We start from the raw sequence: 16,299 nt of genomic DNA on the forward strand, positions 1-16,299 counted from the left end.
GTTAATGGTGCCCCGTCTCTGTCGCCATTGGCACCTCATATTAGAAAGTTTCTGGCCTGAGCTGTGCCGGGTTCCTCCCTCAGCCTAACTGCCTGCAAGGCTCTGCTCACAGTCTCTGCCTCCTGCAGACATAAATAAAGCAGCTCACTTTCTGTAGGAAATGTTTTGTTGTCCTAGAAACGCAGAGGAAGCGGATGTCCAGCTCCTCAAAGAAAATCGCCTCCTTTCCATACTCAGGCAAGAGTCGGCCAACCACAGGACTGGGTGGGGCTAGAATCCTGCTATGCCTGTGCTCTGCAGTTTCACAGCCTGGGAACTTGGTCTTTCAGCTCCAGGTACTGTCACAGAGTGACATCACTAATCATGCAACCATTCATCCATCTATACATGGAAGAGAAACATACAAAAGACTTGTATGAGCCATGGGCTGCTAGTGCAGACCAAATCACCGGCTCTCTGGAATACAAAGCCCTGGCTTGTGGCACTTGTCAGTTTCTGTGGCATAGACATTCCCCAAATTTTAAATTAATAAACTGATGTCCCCAATGTAGAACTGGGTAAAGGTGTTGGGTTGTCGAATACACTTTCATATAATGTTCCCACCGAGGTAGGTGAGTGCAGGGCTAGCTTAGCCACCCAGACACCCACTTGATTTGAGCAATACCCGGTTGTATTCCCAGCAACACACTTAACAACCCTGACAAGCTGCATGCACCCTTGTTATAATAATAAATCTGCTGGCCCGCCCTGTCACCTGGGTACCCTGTCCCTTTAAGAGACAAGCCCTGCCCACTCCCAATCTCCCCCTTCCTGCTGAAGCAAGCTGATCATGCACCTCCTCTCCAGCTCTCTCTCTCTCTCCATTCTTTTGAAGAGACAGTCTCTGCCTCTCTCTCCCCCCCTCCAGCTCTCTCTCTTTCTCCATCCTTCTGAAGAGACAGTCTCTGCCTCTCCCCGCTCCAGTTCTCGTTCTCTCTCCATCCTTCTGAAGAGACAGTCTCTGCCTCTCTCTCTCCCCCACCCTTTCTTCTCTTTCTCTGCCCCCTTTCTCTTTCTCCTCCCCTCCATAATCCCCTTACCAATACCCACTAAATGAACTTTATACCCAAACTTCCCCCGAATGGCTTATCTGTCTGTCTCCCACCTGCCGGACTCCCACCCACCAGGGGACCTGCCGGGGTCATGCCACCATGAATCATTAACACCCCTCTCCCAAGGGCAATAAGACCCCTCAAACCTAGCCCTCCCTAGCACTCATAGCCTTTCCCCTTTGTGACCTATAATATCTGTGAATGAGGGTAGAGAACTGAAAGCAAATTGTGTTCTCAAAATGAACTTTTAGATGAAGGCCCTTGTTTATCACCTTATGCCTCTGTATAATTGGGTGTGCAAATGATTAAAATCAGATGCATTATGGGAAGGGACCTTCACGGTAAACAAAGGCTTCCTAACTCAAGCCTGTCAGTCAAAACAGGAAACGCACCTGTCCCTTATCCCTTAGCAACCAACTCTCCCTTCTCTTGGACCATCAAAGAAAACCCCAAATGGTAACTTGGTACTGGTTCTCCCAGGCTCACCTCTCTTGGGGTATTTGACTTATAATCTCTCATTGCTTCGGAGGAAAAAAAAAAATCTGCTCGCCGCTTACTGTGTGTGTGTGTTCAGTTCTTTGCACAAGGCACCAAGAACCTGGAGACACCTGGCCCCAACAGAGACCACCTGTGCCACCACACAGATGCAACCTCAGGAGCATGGGCAAGCACAAACTGCGGTAAAGAACTACAAACACATAGGCTTCAAATATGATCTTTGTTTTAACAATAAGTTGGAGGCAGGACTAAGGAAGTAGCTCAGGGTGGAATATTTGCCCAGCATGGATTTAAGCCCCAGCACCACACATTTAAAGAATGTAAAGAGACATTATTTAACTGGAGTTATACGATTCAATTTTTAATAATGGCTGTGTTTAATAAAGGGATGGCAAAGTTCCTAAGAAATACACAATTGGCCCTGAGAGGAGTGCACCTGGGGCACACACCAGAAGGCTTTTCTCCCTTGGGGACAGGAGTTGAAAGGCTACAAGTGACACAGTGACAGTCACCACTGCAGCTCCACTCTGAGGGGAGAGGCCAGCCAGGCTGGCAAGCTATGCCTACAGGATCCAGATGAACAGTCTACTGCATTCATGGCCCCCAAATAATGTCAATCTTAGTCATTTCTGTAGGGTCCACGGTATCAGCCCTCCTTCCTGCTTGAACCACAATCCTCCTGGCTCCTCCGGCCCTCACTCTTTTGTTTCCCTCTGTGAACTAAAGATTGGCACCCGAGGTCAAAGGAAACAGCATTTATCCTGAACAAAGAATTGCAGTTTGGGGACATTGAATCAGCACAGCCAAGAATAGTGTCCCGTGCTGCAGTACCAAGGGAGGGCTTTTGTTTGGTTTTGTTTTTTAAACTGGGGATTTCCAAAACAGATGTTTTTGTAAGCAGCACATTGGCTGGGCAGAAATCCTACCTCGTAAGTCTGAGGGATGTTAACGAGGCTATTCCAGCTGACAGATGTTAAGGGCCAAGGACACTGACCCAAGGCTACTGATTCTGCAGTTTATGTCAGCAGGTGCGAGAGCTTCCTTAGAAAGTCTTAGCCTGAGTTACTCCATTTGCTCTCACACACCCGCAGCGGCCTGCCTTGCTGCTCATCCTCAGATCAGCATCTATGTATTCAAGGGACCCAGCCCCTGGGCTGCTTCTGTTTGTACTCTCTGCTTAGGAATGTCTGGAACCTTTAAATACCAGTGACTTCTTTTTGTCTAAATATTTTATGTAAATGTTTTGTTTAAGTCAAAGAGAGAGGCAGAGGGAGGGAGAGGCAGAAGGAGAAAAGAGGAGAGGGAGAAAGAGCGAGCTTGCACACATAACTGTAGTGCTGTCAGAGGCCAGAAGAGGGCGTCTGCTCTCTGGGAACTGGAGTTCCAGGCAGTTGCCATCCACCTGGTAAGAGTGCTGGGAACAGAAGTCAGGTCCTTTGGGGGAGTAATGCATGCTCTGAACAGCTGAGTATTTTCTCCAGCCCCTTGATGAGTAATTTCATATATTGTCTATTAATTACTCACTAATTATACAAATATACATCATTTTTGAAATAATGACAAAATATTTTATGCTTTTTATTTGTGTATTCATTGTGTGTGCAAGGGTGTGTGTGCATGTGTATATGTGCTTGTGCATGTGCACCACAGTATAGTATAGTATACCATGTATATCACCGTATACGTGCACAGCACAGAACAGAGGACAACTTGCTGATGTTGGTCTCAACTTCCACCATGTAGGTACTGGGAATAGAGCACAGAGCATCAACCTTGGCAGCAACAGCCTTTATCCACTAAGCCATCAATTTAAATATTCTATAAGAATGTTATATTGATATGGTTATGTTAATATCTTTCACTCATAGGTCAAGTGAATTTTTTTTATTTCTCTAAAGATTTAAATTTGCTTAGCTTTCTTTTACCATGTTGCTAGCTCAGCCTGTCGACTTAGCATCTTTCACTAGAAGGTATTGCATGGTAGAGCTCATCACTTAACTTTGCTAATTCTGTCTCCTCCTGGATGCCCATCTCCATCTTCCAGTCTGGGCTGCTCTTCTGGCTGTAGCTAGGTGCTCCCTTCAGTCCTTGGCCTCCTACCTTGATGTGGGATTCCCTTCTGTATGCTGTGAATACGTCTTATTATCATTGGTTAAAAAAGAAGCTGCTTTGGTCTGTGGCAGGGCAGAATAGAGCCAGATGGGAAAACTAAACTGAATGCTGGGAGAAAGAAGGCAGAATCAGAGAGATGCTATGTAGCTGCCAAAGGAAACAGATGCCCAGAACCTTTACCAGTAAGCCACAGCCTCGTGGAACTACACAGATTAATAGAAATGGGTTAATTCAAGATGTAAGAGGGAGCTAGAAATATGCCTAAATCAGTGACCAACCAGTGTTGTAATTAATATAGTCTTATGTGGTTATTTTGGTCTGGATGGCTGGGAAGCAAACGAGCAGTCTCCACCTACACTGCCTCCTGGTCCCCATGCATTCGTTTTGTTTTTCTTCCTCATGGGAACAGTTTTCCTCCAGAAGGTTCCCCAGCTACCTAATGGGAAGCCGATGCCCTGATACTTTTGTCTCTGAAGACGTTTCTAGTCTATACTCACACTTGATTGGACATTGTCAACACTCCCTCTCTGGTCGTTTCATATTTCATGGTGATTTCATTCATGCCATCATTCACTGGACGAGGTAGTTATGTCCGCCAGCCCTGGGAACTTTTCTTCATTATTTCTTTGGTAAAAGAATAAGACATGTTCCAGATCTCTCTTTCATTAAGCTACTGTTATATTAGGACCCCAAGGGTCCACAGTCTTAACATTAATCAATAAAATTCTGATAAGCCATTAATTGAGCTCGAGCAGAGTATTACCACTATCATAGCTGCAGGGTCAAGATTTTAAATTCCCTTTAGTCGTTTTCCAACTATAGACCTAAAAGATACATTTTTTTTAGTGTGGAGTTTTATTAAAAGGGAGAGAAGAGAAAATGAGAGAGAGAGAGAGAGAGAGAGAGAGAGAGAGAGAGAAAGGAGACAGAGAGGGAGAGAGGGAGAGAGGGAGAGAGGAAGAGAGGGAGAGAGAGAAGGGGGAGAGGGGCAGAGACCTGCCTCTTCAGAAGAACGAGAGAGAGAGAGAGAGAGAGAGAGAGAGAGAGAGAGAGATTGGGAGTTGGCAGAATTTGTCTCTTAAAGGAACTTCTGTACTTGTGTACAAAGTAGGACCCTGGGCTAGCAGGGTACAGCCTGGGTACAGCCTGGGTTCATTCTGCCAGATGACAGGGCAGGCCAGCATAATGCCTGAATCCTAACAGCTTCCGAGTTTTCTCTTGTTTCTCTCTCTCTAGAACTACCAGGGGACAAGGTTTGAAGATCTTTCTTGCCTGACTGTCTACCTTTGTTTCCCTCTGATGCTTTCTTGGGGGTCTCCTTAAATTTATCACCCATCATGCTCACCACCCAGGAACTTCCCGTCTTCACACCATTTCTAATGCCCAAGAACAAATGGTGGCCCTGACTGTTCTTTGCAGTTTGTTCTTCCTGGATGCATGTAGCAATAAGAGCGGTGGGGCTGCATCCCCGGCACCCGGCAGCCCACATGGCTAGCTTATGCCCCGAAATAATTACACAGAAACTGTATTCTTTTAAACACTGCCTGGCCCATTAGTTCCAGCCTCTTATTGGCTAGCTCTTACATATTGATCTAACCCATTTCTAATAATCTGTGTAGCCCACAAGGTGGCTTACCAGGAAAGATCTTAACCTGCGTCTGTGTCGGGTGGGAGAATCATGGCGACTGCCTGACTCGGCTTCTTTCTCCCAGCATTCTGTTCTGTTTACTCTGCCTACCTAATTATCTGTCCTATCAGGCCAAGCAGTTTTCTTCATTAGTTAACCAATGAAAGCAACAGATAAGATACAAGACCCACCTCCATCAGATGCAGCCTTCTAACCTTTATGAGGATGCAGTTTATTGGATAATTTCTTATCCTTTGTGTATTCCGCTTGGGTGAGTTTGCCTCTGACTGTTTGAATCTCCATCTTTTGTGTTTAAAGGCTTTCCTTGGATGTCTGATGAGATTTGACCATCCCACTACGGCCCAATGCCAACAAGAAACTTGGTTCACAAGTAGGACCGGGGACTTGGGGGCTTCTTTGTAGGATCGTCAGATTCCATGTAGACTCCCAGATGTCAACAGTTACAGGTCTTTCCTAGGCAGTTCAGTTTCTCCAGAAAATAGAAGGGTGCCTCAAAATGCCTGTCGGAATAAGAGCCAGGCTACAGTCTTCAGGTCGGGCAGGACAGCCCAGGCCTTCAGTGTACACACTCTGTCCAGCTTCTCGCTCAGTTGGGCTTCATTATGGCTATCCTGCTCTCTGGCCTTCCAGGTTCATCTTATTCCAAGAATAAAGTCCCTGCATATTCACTGGTGGGAACCTGGGTGGGAAGACTTTCCATAGACATTGTCACTCTCTGTTACCAGCTGCTACGTCCCTGCTTCTTCCCTGCTCTCTCATCTGTGCCTCCCACTCCAGGTTCTTCCAGGTAACCCAGCTCCTTGCCATCCACGCCCCTCTTGAGCTTATAGAGAGAAGAGTATTCTCTTCTCAGATCAATCATTTATTGCTCTCCTGCCCACTTCCCATCTCCGTGTAGCATGATTTAGAGCTACAGTCATGTTTCCCTTTCTTAGGCTTGAACTTTACTTCAGCCTTTTGTTCTCTTCAGTTTGGTGGGGACTTCCAAAGGGTGAAGGGGAAGCAATGCATCCTAATTTAGTTTCTGAAACCATACAAATGACCCATCTTCTAACCCCTCCCCAGAACTGGCAGCTTGCTAGGAGCTGTACTTGTTTAAAAGGCACCTGTAATCCCTGCCAGTAACAGGACACTTCCTAGTCATAGCCACACATGCCTATAACCCCAGCACTTGAGAGACTGAGGCAGAAGGATCACAACTTTGAAGTCAGCCTGGGCTACATAGTGAGAACCTGTTTCAAACAGGCAGACAGAGCAAACCAAGACGGGATACTTAAGGCTACTTCCCTTCCCCTTAACGTTGCTTTTTTTTTCCCACCCCTTTTCTATCTTGATAAAGTCACCTTCCAAACTGCCCTCGTGGAAAGCATGTGACACAGCCAGGAAGAGGTTCCTCTTTCTGCCTGTCCACGTTAGGGTTTCTATTGCTGTGATGAAACACCATGACCAAGATAACTTGGGGACGAAAGGGTTAATATTTCAGCTTACACTCTGGGTGTGAATCTATCACTGAAGGGGGTCAGAACAGGAATGGGGAGGCAGGAATTAATGCAGAGGCCATGGAGGGGGACATTTCAAGCTGTGGAATGGAAGAGTGCTGGAGTCCCAGAGACAGACTGGACAGGGAAGACTGAGAGGGGAGCCACATGGAGGGGCAGAGAGGGAAGGCAGACGTGACAAGCTGTCGTGGCTTCCCGGTGCAGAGCTAGGATAATTCTTCTGAAAGGTTAGAAGGGATGTGACAAATCCAAGTTTGCCACAAAGCTGCCTGCCTGGGACCATGATCAGGCCCTGTGTTTTCCTAAGCCTGTGTACGCTTAGCCTTGGGAGATCATCAGCCCTGCTGTCACTGTCTGTTGCCTGAACAAAAGAGGGTTTACTGCCTCCCAGGAGCACACATGTCCTGCAAGCATAGGCATTCCAGTTGCCTAGCATGGACTCGGCCTTCAGCTCCAGGCCACTTGTAAAACCATTCTTGCCCATGCTGGCTGAGGACCAGTCACATGTTCTGGAAGACTCCAGTATGTTGATGTAAACTTTAAAGATTACTGTAGGGAAAGTTGTTGCTTGTTATGGGAAATTTAAACATTAACAACAAGGACATATACTGACATATTAAAAAAAGCACAGATATGAGGAAAGGCAAAGAAAGTTTATCAAGTATATAATTATTCTTATTCTGTCCCATTTCATGGCTCCTGACCTGAGACAGAAACTCTGAAATATCTCTTATCAACAAGCTTTGGGATTGAAGAGGGACTGAACCATAGTCCAACTCCAAAACCAGCTCTACATATTTATAAAGAAATGTTTAATAAGACATATGTATATATATAAAAATTTAATACTTACAGAATATGTCCATCTATCAGTAATTAAATATTCAGGGTCCCTTAAATTCTTTGAAGATGAATATTTTCCTGTGGAGATAAGAAAAGAACCCTGCCCCCAACCTATCTGTATTTCTTATCATCAGTATGTTCGCCATCCTTGTGAATGAATTGTTATTTATCTTTTCCACGTGGCTTCTCTTCTTCAAACCGAACCTTTATTAATTTTGACAGTATCCACAATTTTTCCTCACCTAAGGGGACAAGAGCAAAACCCCTTCCCCAACGTAGCACATCTCCTGGCTTCCATTGTGAGGTCAGCACATCCTTGAAATAAACTGGTTGATTTAGTCCAGTAGACTTTTCCATTATCCAATGTCTTTCTGCAGCCGTTGTTTCCTTCTCATTAGCGTTGAGAAAATTCAAGGTTAACAAAGCATTATGTAACCTATTTCTGGGGGTGTTTTCCACCCCTTTCTGTTTGTTCAACATATCCTTTATAGTTCGATTTGATCTTTCTATGACTGCTTGACCTGTAGGATTGTATGGTATACCTGTAACATGCTTGATATTGTAATAGTCAAAAAACCGTTTCATTTTCCTAGAGACATAAGCAGGACCATTATCTGTCTTTATTTGTGTAGGTATACCCATGATAGCCATGACTTCTAATAAATGAGTGATTACTGAATCAGCTTTTTCTGAACTTAAAGCAGTTGCCCACTGAAAGCCTGAATAAGTGTCAATGGTGTGATGAACATATTTTAATTTGCCAAATTCTGCAAAGTGGAACACATCCATCTGCCAGATTTCATTCCTTTGGGTGCCCTTTGGATTAGCCCCTGCAGGCAGTGGCATTTGGTTATAGAAAGAGCAAGTAGGGCATTTCTTTACAATCTCTTTAGCTTGTTGCAATGTAATAGAAAACTCCTTCTTCAAACCTTTGCTATTAACATGATTTTTTTTTATGAAATTCAGAGGCTTGTAGCACACTACCAATCAACAATTGATCAATTTCTGCATTACCTTGTGCTAGAGGACCTGGCAGACCCGTATGGGATCAGATGTGTGTTATGTACATAGGACAAAGCCTGTTCCTGATCAAATCTTGAGCCTGGATAAACAATGAGGTTAGTTCTGTATCATCAGGTATAAATCCAGCAGTTTCAATATGTAAAATAACTCTTTCTGTGTATTGTGAATCAGTAACAATATTAATAGGTTCTTTAAAATCCCTTAGCACCATAAGAATGGCATATAATTCTGCCTTCTGGACAGAATCATAAGGACTTTGTTCCACCTTACCCAAGTCTTCTGATTTGTAACCTGCCTTCCCTGATTTATTGGCATCAGTATAGAATGTATGGGCTCCAGTTATTGGAGCATCACGGACGATTCAAGAAAGGATCCAAGAAGTTCTCTTTATGAAGTTAAGCCTCTTGCTTTTTGGATAGTTGTTATTAATGTCTCCCAAAAAATTAGCACAAGCTCTTTGCCATGGTTCATTATCTTCCCATAATTTCTTTAGTTCATCAGCAGTGAAAGGCACTATAATTTCTGCTGGGTCTATGCCTGCTAGTTGAAGAAGTCTCAGCTTGCCTTTTATAATTAACTCAGAGACCTTTTCCACATAAGTTTTCAGTTTCTTACTTGGTTTATGTGGTAAAAAGATCCATTCCAAGATAATATCATCTAACTGCATTAAAATTCCTGTAGGAGAAATTTTTGGTGGTAATATGACGAGAATACAATCGAGCTCTGGATTCACGCTGTCCACATGTGCCTGTTGTAATTTCTCCTCAATCATTGTCAGTTCCTTTTCTGCTTCAGCTGTTAATTCTCTGGGACTGTTTAAATCTTTATCACCATCCAAGGTTTTGTTCAAATGAATTATTAGATCAGGTGTTATCCCAATAGCTGGTCGTAGACTGGAAATGTCTCCTAACAGTCTTTGAAAGTCATTAAGAGTCCGTAGGCGATCTCTCCTAATTTGTGCCTTTTGTGTCTTAATTTTTTGCAAACCTATTCTATAACCTAAATAATTAACAGAATCTCCCTTCTGAATCTTTTCAGGAGCAATTTGCAATCCCCATTTAGGTAAAAGTATCTTTATTTCTTCAAGCAGTCTGTTCAAGGTATCCATGTTTGAATCGGATAACAAAATATCGTCCATGTAATGATATATTATTGATTTGGGAAATTTCTTGCCGATCATTTGCAATGGTTGATTCACAAAATATTGGCACAAGGAGGGGCTATTTAACATACCCTGGGGGAGGACTGCCCAGTGGTACCTCCTCGAAGGTTGAGAATTATTATAAGTAGGCACTGTGAAGGCAAATTTTTCTCTATCTTCTTTTTGTAAAGTTATAGTGAAAAAACAATCCTTTAAATCAATAACTATGAGAAGCCATCCTTTTGGTAATAAAGAGGGCAAAGGAATTCCAGATTGCAGAGGGTCCATAGGTTGAATAACCTTGTTGATGGCCCTGAGATCTGTCACCATTCTCCATTTACCTGATTTTTTCTTAACCACAAATACAGGAGAATTCCAAGGGCTGGTAGATTTTTTTATATGTCCAGCATCTAATTGCTCTTGTACCAGCTGTTCTAAAGCCTGTAACTTTTCCTCAGCTAAAGGCCATTGCTTTGTCCATATTGGTTTCTCAGTCAACCATTTTAGAGGCAAGGCTGTTGGTATCTCTGAAGGAACATCAATTGCTTGTTCTTGTACAACCCGAATGGCTGATTTTCTTCGATTGTAATATCTTTTAATATTATTCTCAGAAATATAGGCTCTAGAAGTAGCAGGAATGTTAATTTGGGTATTCCATTGTTGTAATAGGTCATGACCCCATAAATTAATTGCAATATTGGCTACATATGACCTTAATTTTCCTATTTGTCCCTCTGACCCTATACATTTAACCCATCTCGTGCTCTGCCTTACTCGAGATAGGGTTCCAATCCCCAGGAGCTGAACATTTACATTCTGAAGAGGCCAATATGGATGCCAAGATTCTGGGGTAATGATACTTACATCAGCACCTGTGTCCAGCAGGCCAGTAATAAAAATGCCATTTACACACACTCTCAGCTTAGGTCTTTGATCATTTATAGAAATTTGCCAAAACACACGTAACTCATCTTTCTGATCATTATTGCTTGTAACAGTAGGCATGGGGCTTCCTAATTGTCCTGATGAGGCACGTTCTCTGCAGTAACTGGAAATGACTGAACCATGTTTGCCATGGGGGCCTATGAGGCCCCCCCTCTCACGTTTCCCATCTGTATCAGGTTGCCTTGTCTATCTCTTGTAGACCTGCATTCATTCGTTCAATGTCTGCCTTTTCCACATCTTGTACATAAACCTGAAGGCTGCGTCCTCCTATTTCTGTTATTTCTAGAAGATGCATTATTATTATTTCTGAAAATCTGTTGTTTACAATTCCTTTTCATATGACCCATTTTGCCACAATTAAAACATTTGGTATTCTGGTGTCTACTTTTATCATTGGAAATTGCTTCTTCTACCCATGCTTCAGTGCCATAGTCAAATGTATCAACATTCAGTGTATGCAAGACCCATTCTTCCAAGGGCGCTGATCTGAGCTTCCAAGGCCCCAAAATCCTTTTGCATTCTACATTTGCATTTTCATAAGCCAAAGACTCAATCATTATACGTCTTGCTTCTGGGTCAGATATCCCTATTTGTACAGCCTTAGTTAGTCTTTGTAAAAAGTTACTAAAGGGTTCTCTCTGACCCTGTTTACCTCTGACAAATGATTCCATTCTCTGTCCTGGGTCTTGTACCCTGTCCCAAGCCCTTAAGGCTGCTGTAGTACACATGGAGAGTGTGTTTTCATCCAAATTAGCTTGTTCCTGAGGGTTGGAAAAGAGCCCTTCACCTAGAATTTTATCTAGGGAAATGTCAATTCCCTTCACTTTTTCCTGCTGTTCTAAATTCTAGCCTCTTGCCTGAATAAACATTTCCATTTCAATTGCCGTCCACTCTCAAGTACCACAGAGCTCAGCTGAAGCCAGTCTGAGGGGGTTGCTCTGCTTGTTGTGGCCCAAGATTTTAGCATCTCTTTAACAAAAGAGGCGTGCATCCCAAAAGTCATGACAGCCTGTTTAATTTCTTTGAGATCATTCATACGGACAGGCTCCCATGTATCTTCCTTGATGACCCTAGGGTTTCTGGAACCAATCACCTTCTCTGTTGTTATTACTGGAAAGGCAGGTAGAGCCGTAAGTAGAGCTTTGTGGAAATTGTCCCAGAGGAATTTACCCACAGATGTAGTTAAAATTTGTCTTTCTACCCTTTGCTCTTCTTCATCAGATTTTAGAAATTCCTCAATCTTTTCAATTCTATTCACCATTGCCTTCTGCAATGTCTGAATCTCCTGTCCAGAATTATGTTCCGAAGCCTTCATTGAGGATTCTAAAGTATGAAGTTTGTCCATTAGAGATAACTTCTCATCTTTGGACATAATTTTTATGGTATAAACCGTGCCTTCTTGTATTGACAATCTTTCCGCCAATCTTTCATAAGCTTTAGACAAAATTCGATTGTCACATTTAGCAGTTTTGATTCTCTCAGTTAATGTTTCAGTTCCTACAGAAAGGGACTGAAGCTTACAATCCAAATCAGCTGTTCCTTCTTCCATAGTAATGAATTTCTCCTTAACATCAGCCTGTACCTTTTCTAAATTTTGCTCAGTTGACCGAGTTATGTTAAACAAAGATCTGTTCTCTTCCTGGAGAACTTCAAACTGATTCTTGAGAAGATTGTTGTCATTCTCAATTGTTTTTAAACATTCAACCTCTGCCTTAAGAATCCTGGATTCATCTTGTAAAGACTTTATCATATTTCTATTATCAAACCACATAGTACCAAGGAAAACTACGAATCCCAGAAAGATCCATAGATGTGGGATGACAGACACCTCCTGTAAAATCTCCCACATGGTACACTCAAAAAGGCTGTTAAAGTCTCGAATGGTAACACTTTCAGACATTTTATTTATAAAAGAAAATTTTTTTTTACCTGCAATGACCGGTTCCTGCCAGTGGTGGCGAAAGAGTCCACTTGAGTCCACATGGCTGAAGTCTGAAACACTTGACTCAAAACCGAAAATTGGAGCAGACACCAGACTGATAAATAGCAATTGCGGGGGAAGGCCAGGAAGCCCGGCAGAGCCAAGGCCAAACTAAGCCACCCTCGGGGAGGGGACGCAGAGCAGCGCTGTCAGGCAGGACGGGGCCTATTCCAAACCCCTGGGGCTAAGTCTCCCGTCCCATTTGCCGACTTTTTAGCAGGCGCCAGGAAAAATCGAGTGGCTGTAGATGTTCAGGGACTCAGAATCTCAGCTGCTTTTGCCGCCGTAAGTCGGGCAGAAGTGAACCGGCAAGGAGCAGTGCTGAGAGGGTACAATCTGCACGAAGAGAGAGGCCTCCAGAGTGGGGGTGCCGCTGGCTCCCAGCAGTAGCCCCCAGGAGGCTCTGATTCGGGGTGGGTATCCACAAAGCCCCACATTGGGCGCCAAGATGTAGCAGCGTAAATGAATACAGACAGATTGTAAAAAATATATACAGCTTTAATGGTGGAAATAGACTTACAGTACCACAGTTCCCGCGGAGAACAGGAAGCAGAAGGGGCGGCTGGGCACATGCCCAGCAGATTTATAGGTAAACATTAGCCTGAGGCAAACACGCCCCCTAAGGCTGGGCTTAACCCTACATATAGGGACACACGTCGACACATAGAGGCTCCTGCTGGAGAGGGCAGGGAAGGGACTGCAAAGCCACCAGAGCCACTGGGCCAAAACTGGTCATGGGAAGATGGCTCAGTAGCTAAGAGCACATGTTGTTCTTTCAGGGGTCTCGAGTTCCATTCCTAGCACCCGTGTCAGGTAGCTCATCACCACCTGTAACTCTAGAGGATCCATCAGCACCTGCATGTGTACACACACACACACACACACACACACACACACACACAAATTTTATGAAATGGAAGTATCTATCTACCTCACAGTCCTGGTTTGGCTTCTGGGTCTACAACACAAGGAGCTGCTCACCTGGCCTGAAGCACAAATAATAAAAACTCAGGGTCATGGGTTCAACCCGAACATCTGAAAAGCAAAACAGCCAGCCATTGGCTCTTTCCTCAACCTCAGTCTGAAAGGGCGATTCTGCCTCCTGGAATCTCAGAAGGAGACTGTATGTCTGAGAGCTGTCTCCTCCCATTTTATAATCCTCTCTAGGGCTGGGATTAAAGGCATGCACTGCCCAGTTTCTATGGCAACTAGTGTGGCTACTGAGATTAAAGGTGTGTGTCATTGTGGCTACTGAGATTAAAGGTGGTGTTACCATAACCTGGTCTGTAAGGCTGACCAGTGGGACTGTTACTCTCCATCTTCAGTCAGTCTTTATTTATTAAAATGCAGTTAAAACCCACTACACCGGCCCATGAGGAACAAGGACAGGGATGCTGACATAGATGGCCGGGTGAGCATATGGTGGAGACTACATAGGAATTCCTCAGAGTAAGCAGTGTGGGAGTGAGGAGACATGTAGGAGACATGCAGGCTGGTAGCACGCAGACGGTCATCACATGGCTCTGCAGGGCAATCTCAAAGGCAGTGTGGTATCTCTGTCTTAGTCAGGGTTTCTATTGCTGCGACAGAACACCAAGACTAAAAAGCAAGTTGGGGACGAAAGGGTTTATTTGGCTCACACTTCAGCATTGCTGTCCATCACTGAAGGAAGCGAGAATGGGAACTCAAACAGGGCAGGATCCCGGAGGAGGAGCTGATGCAGAGGCCATGGAGAGGAGCTGCTTACTGGCTTGCTTCTCATGGCTTGCTCAGTGTGCCTTCTTATAGAACCCAGGACCAGCAGCCCAGGGCTGGCACCACCCACCATGGGCTGAGCCCTCCCCTTGTTGATTATTAACTGAGAGAATACCTTACAGCTGGATCTCATAGAGGCATTGCCTCAAATGAGGTTCCGTCCTCTCTGATGACTCTAGCTTGTGTCACGCTGACACACAAAACCAGTCAGTACAACCTCCTTATTAAAATATCCCTTCTGAATTGAAGCATTCCCTCCCGGGGCAGTGGGAGGAAAAGGGAGACTCTGGACTCTGGGGACTGGGAGAATAAACAAACCTTACAAGCCTGGAGAGTTGAAACTTCCAGAGTCCCGTGATATGGAGGCAGCGAACCGTCCCTCCCTCGGGAGGAAAGATGCAGAGCTGCCTACGGAGAAGGACCAGCAGGACCAGCTCAGCTACCTGGAGGAGAGCCTCCCTTGTGTCTCCAGGAACTCCCGGGCTTGCAGCAGTCGTGACATTCTCCCACAGGTGGGGTGGGCTTTGTAGAGATTCACAAGCTCCTGGGAACTACCCCCTGACCCACACTCAGATAAATAACCGCTAAACTCACCAGCTCACCAAGCTGGACTTGGGTGGAATTGTTACTTGGGTCATAGGCCACCTATTTGGGGTGGAGAGACATTTGTCACTTATCTCCCCAGGAACAGTCTCACCCAACAGGCAGTGGTGAATGATAAAAGAAAGTGGGAGAGAGTTATTTCAATTAAAGCCGCAGACACCAAGCAAGAGTGCCCCTTAGTGAGAACAGAGATATGGGACACACTGTGGAATAACTGTCTGTTGGGGGATGGGAGTAGGATTTGGGGGCGGGGCGGGGGGTAAAAAGGAAGAAGGTGGAGAATTCCTGCAGGAGCAGAAGTGGCTTCAGGGCATGAACTGAAGTGTTGGAAACTTGCTCCCCCCCCCCCCCCCCACACACACACCTACTACCATTATGGTCTCACAGAGGCCACTGCCCTCTGGGCAGCCCAGACACGTGGGGCCCAGGGAAGGGCTGGCTCTCGGGAGGGAGGCTGAGAGGGGCAGTTGGCCTGGTACATGGGGCCTCTGGCAAGGTGGCTGTACAGTGGCAGGGACCTTCCCCCAGGACAGGGTTCAAGACGATCCGGGATTCTGAGAGCACCCCATCCCAGCAGGATGCAGTAGCAGGCACCTTTCCCCCAGGACAGGGTTAGAGATGCTCTGGGTTCTGAGAGCACCCCATCCCCTCACAGCAAGTGTCAGGCACACTCCCCAGCAGTGACTGGGATGTTTCATTTGTCCCCCAGGCAGCTCCTTCTGGTCTCCTAAGCTGGAACTGAAGCCACCATGGAAGGTGCATCTGTCTATAAAGAAGCAGTGGCTGGGAGGCCCATTGGCAGCTGGACACAGAAGCCTAAAGACAAAAATCTTAGCACAGCTGTCAGGAGAGTGAAAGCAGGGGAGCTGGGGCCCGTGGAGGACAGTTAATACTTCTGTGATTGTAAACAGCCCTCCATGGTTTGCCTATACCCCCTTGTCTGCCCACAAGAAGGATGGAGGCATACCTCACCCATCCTTGTGTGTTTCGGTTGTCGGTGTGGTGAAAGGGGAGTGGGTGGGGAAGGCCTGCGTTGCATGTGTGAACCCGCAGGTGTGTTAAACACAGCTGCTCCACACGTGGCTGAGGCAGAGGCGCTCCTTAGACACTCTTCGTTTTCACACAGGAAGAAATCGAGACCAGGGTAGAGAGTTATCCAA

This window comes from Microtus oregoni, unplaced genomic scaffold (assembly GCF_018167655.1).
Source record: "Microtus oregoni isolate MIOR12 unplaced genomic scaffold, Mior012 000023F_ref0000262, whole genome shotgun sequence".
Classification (NCBI taxonomy): Eukaryota; Metazoa; Chordata; class Mammalia; order Rodentia; family Cricetidae; genus Microtus; species Microtus oregoni.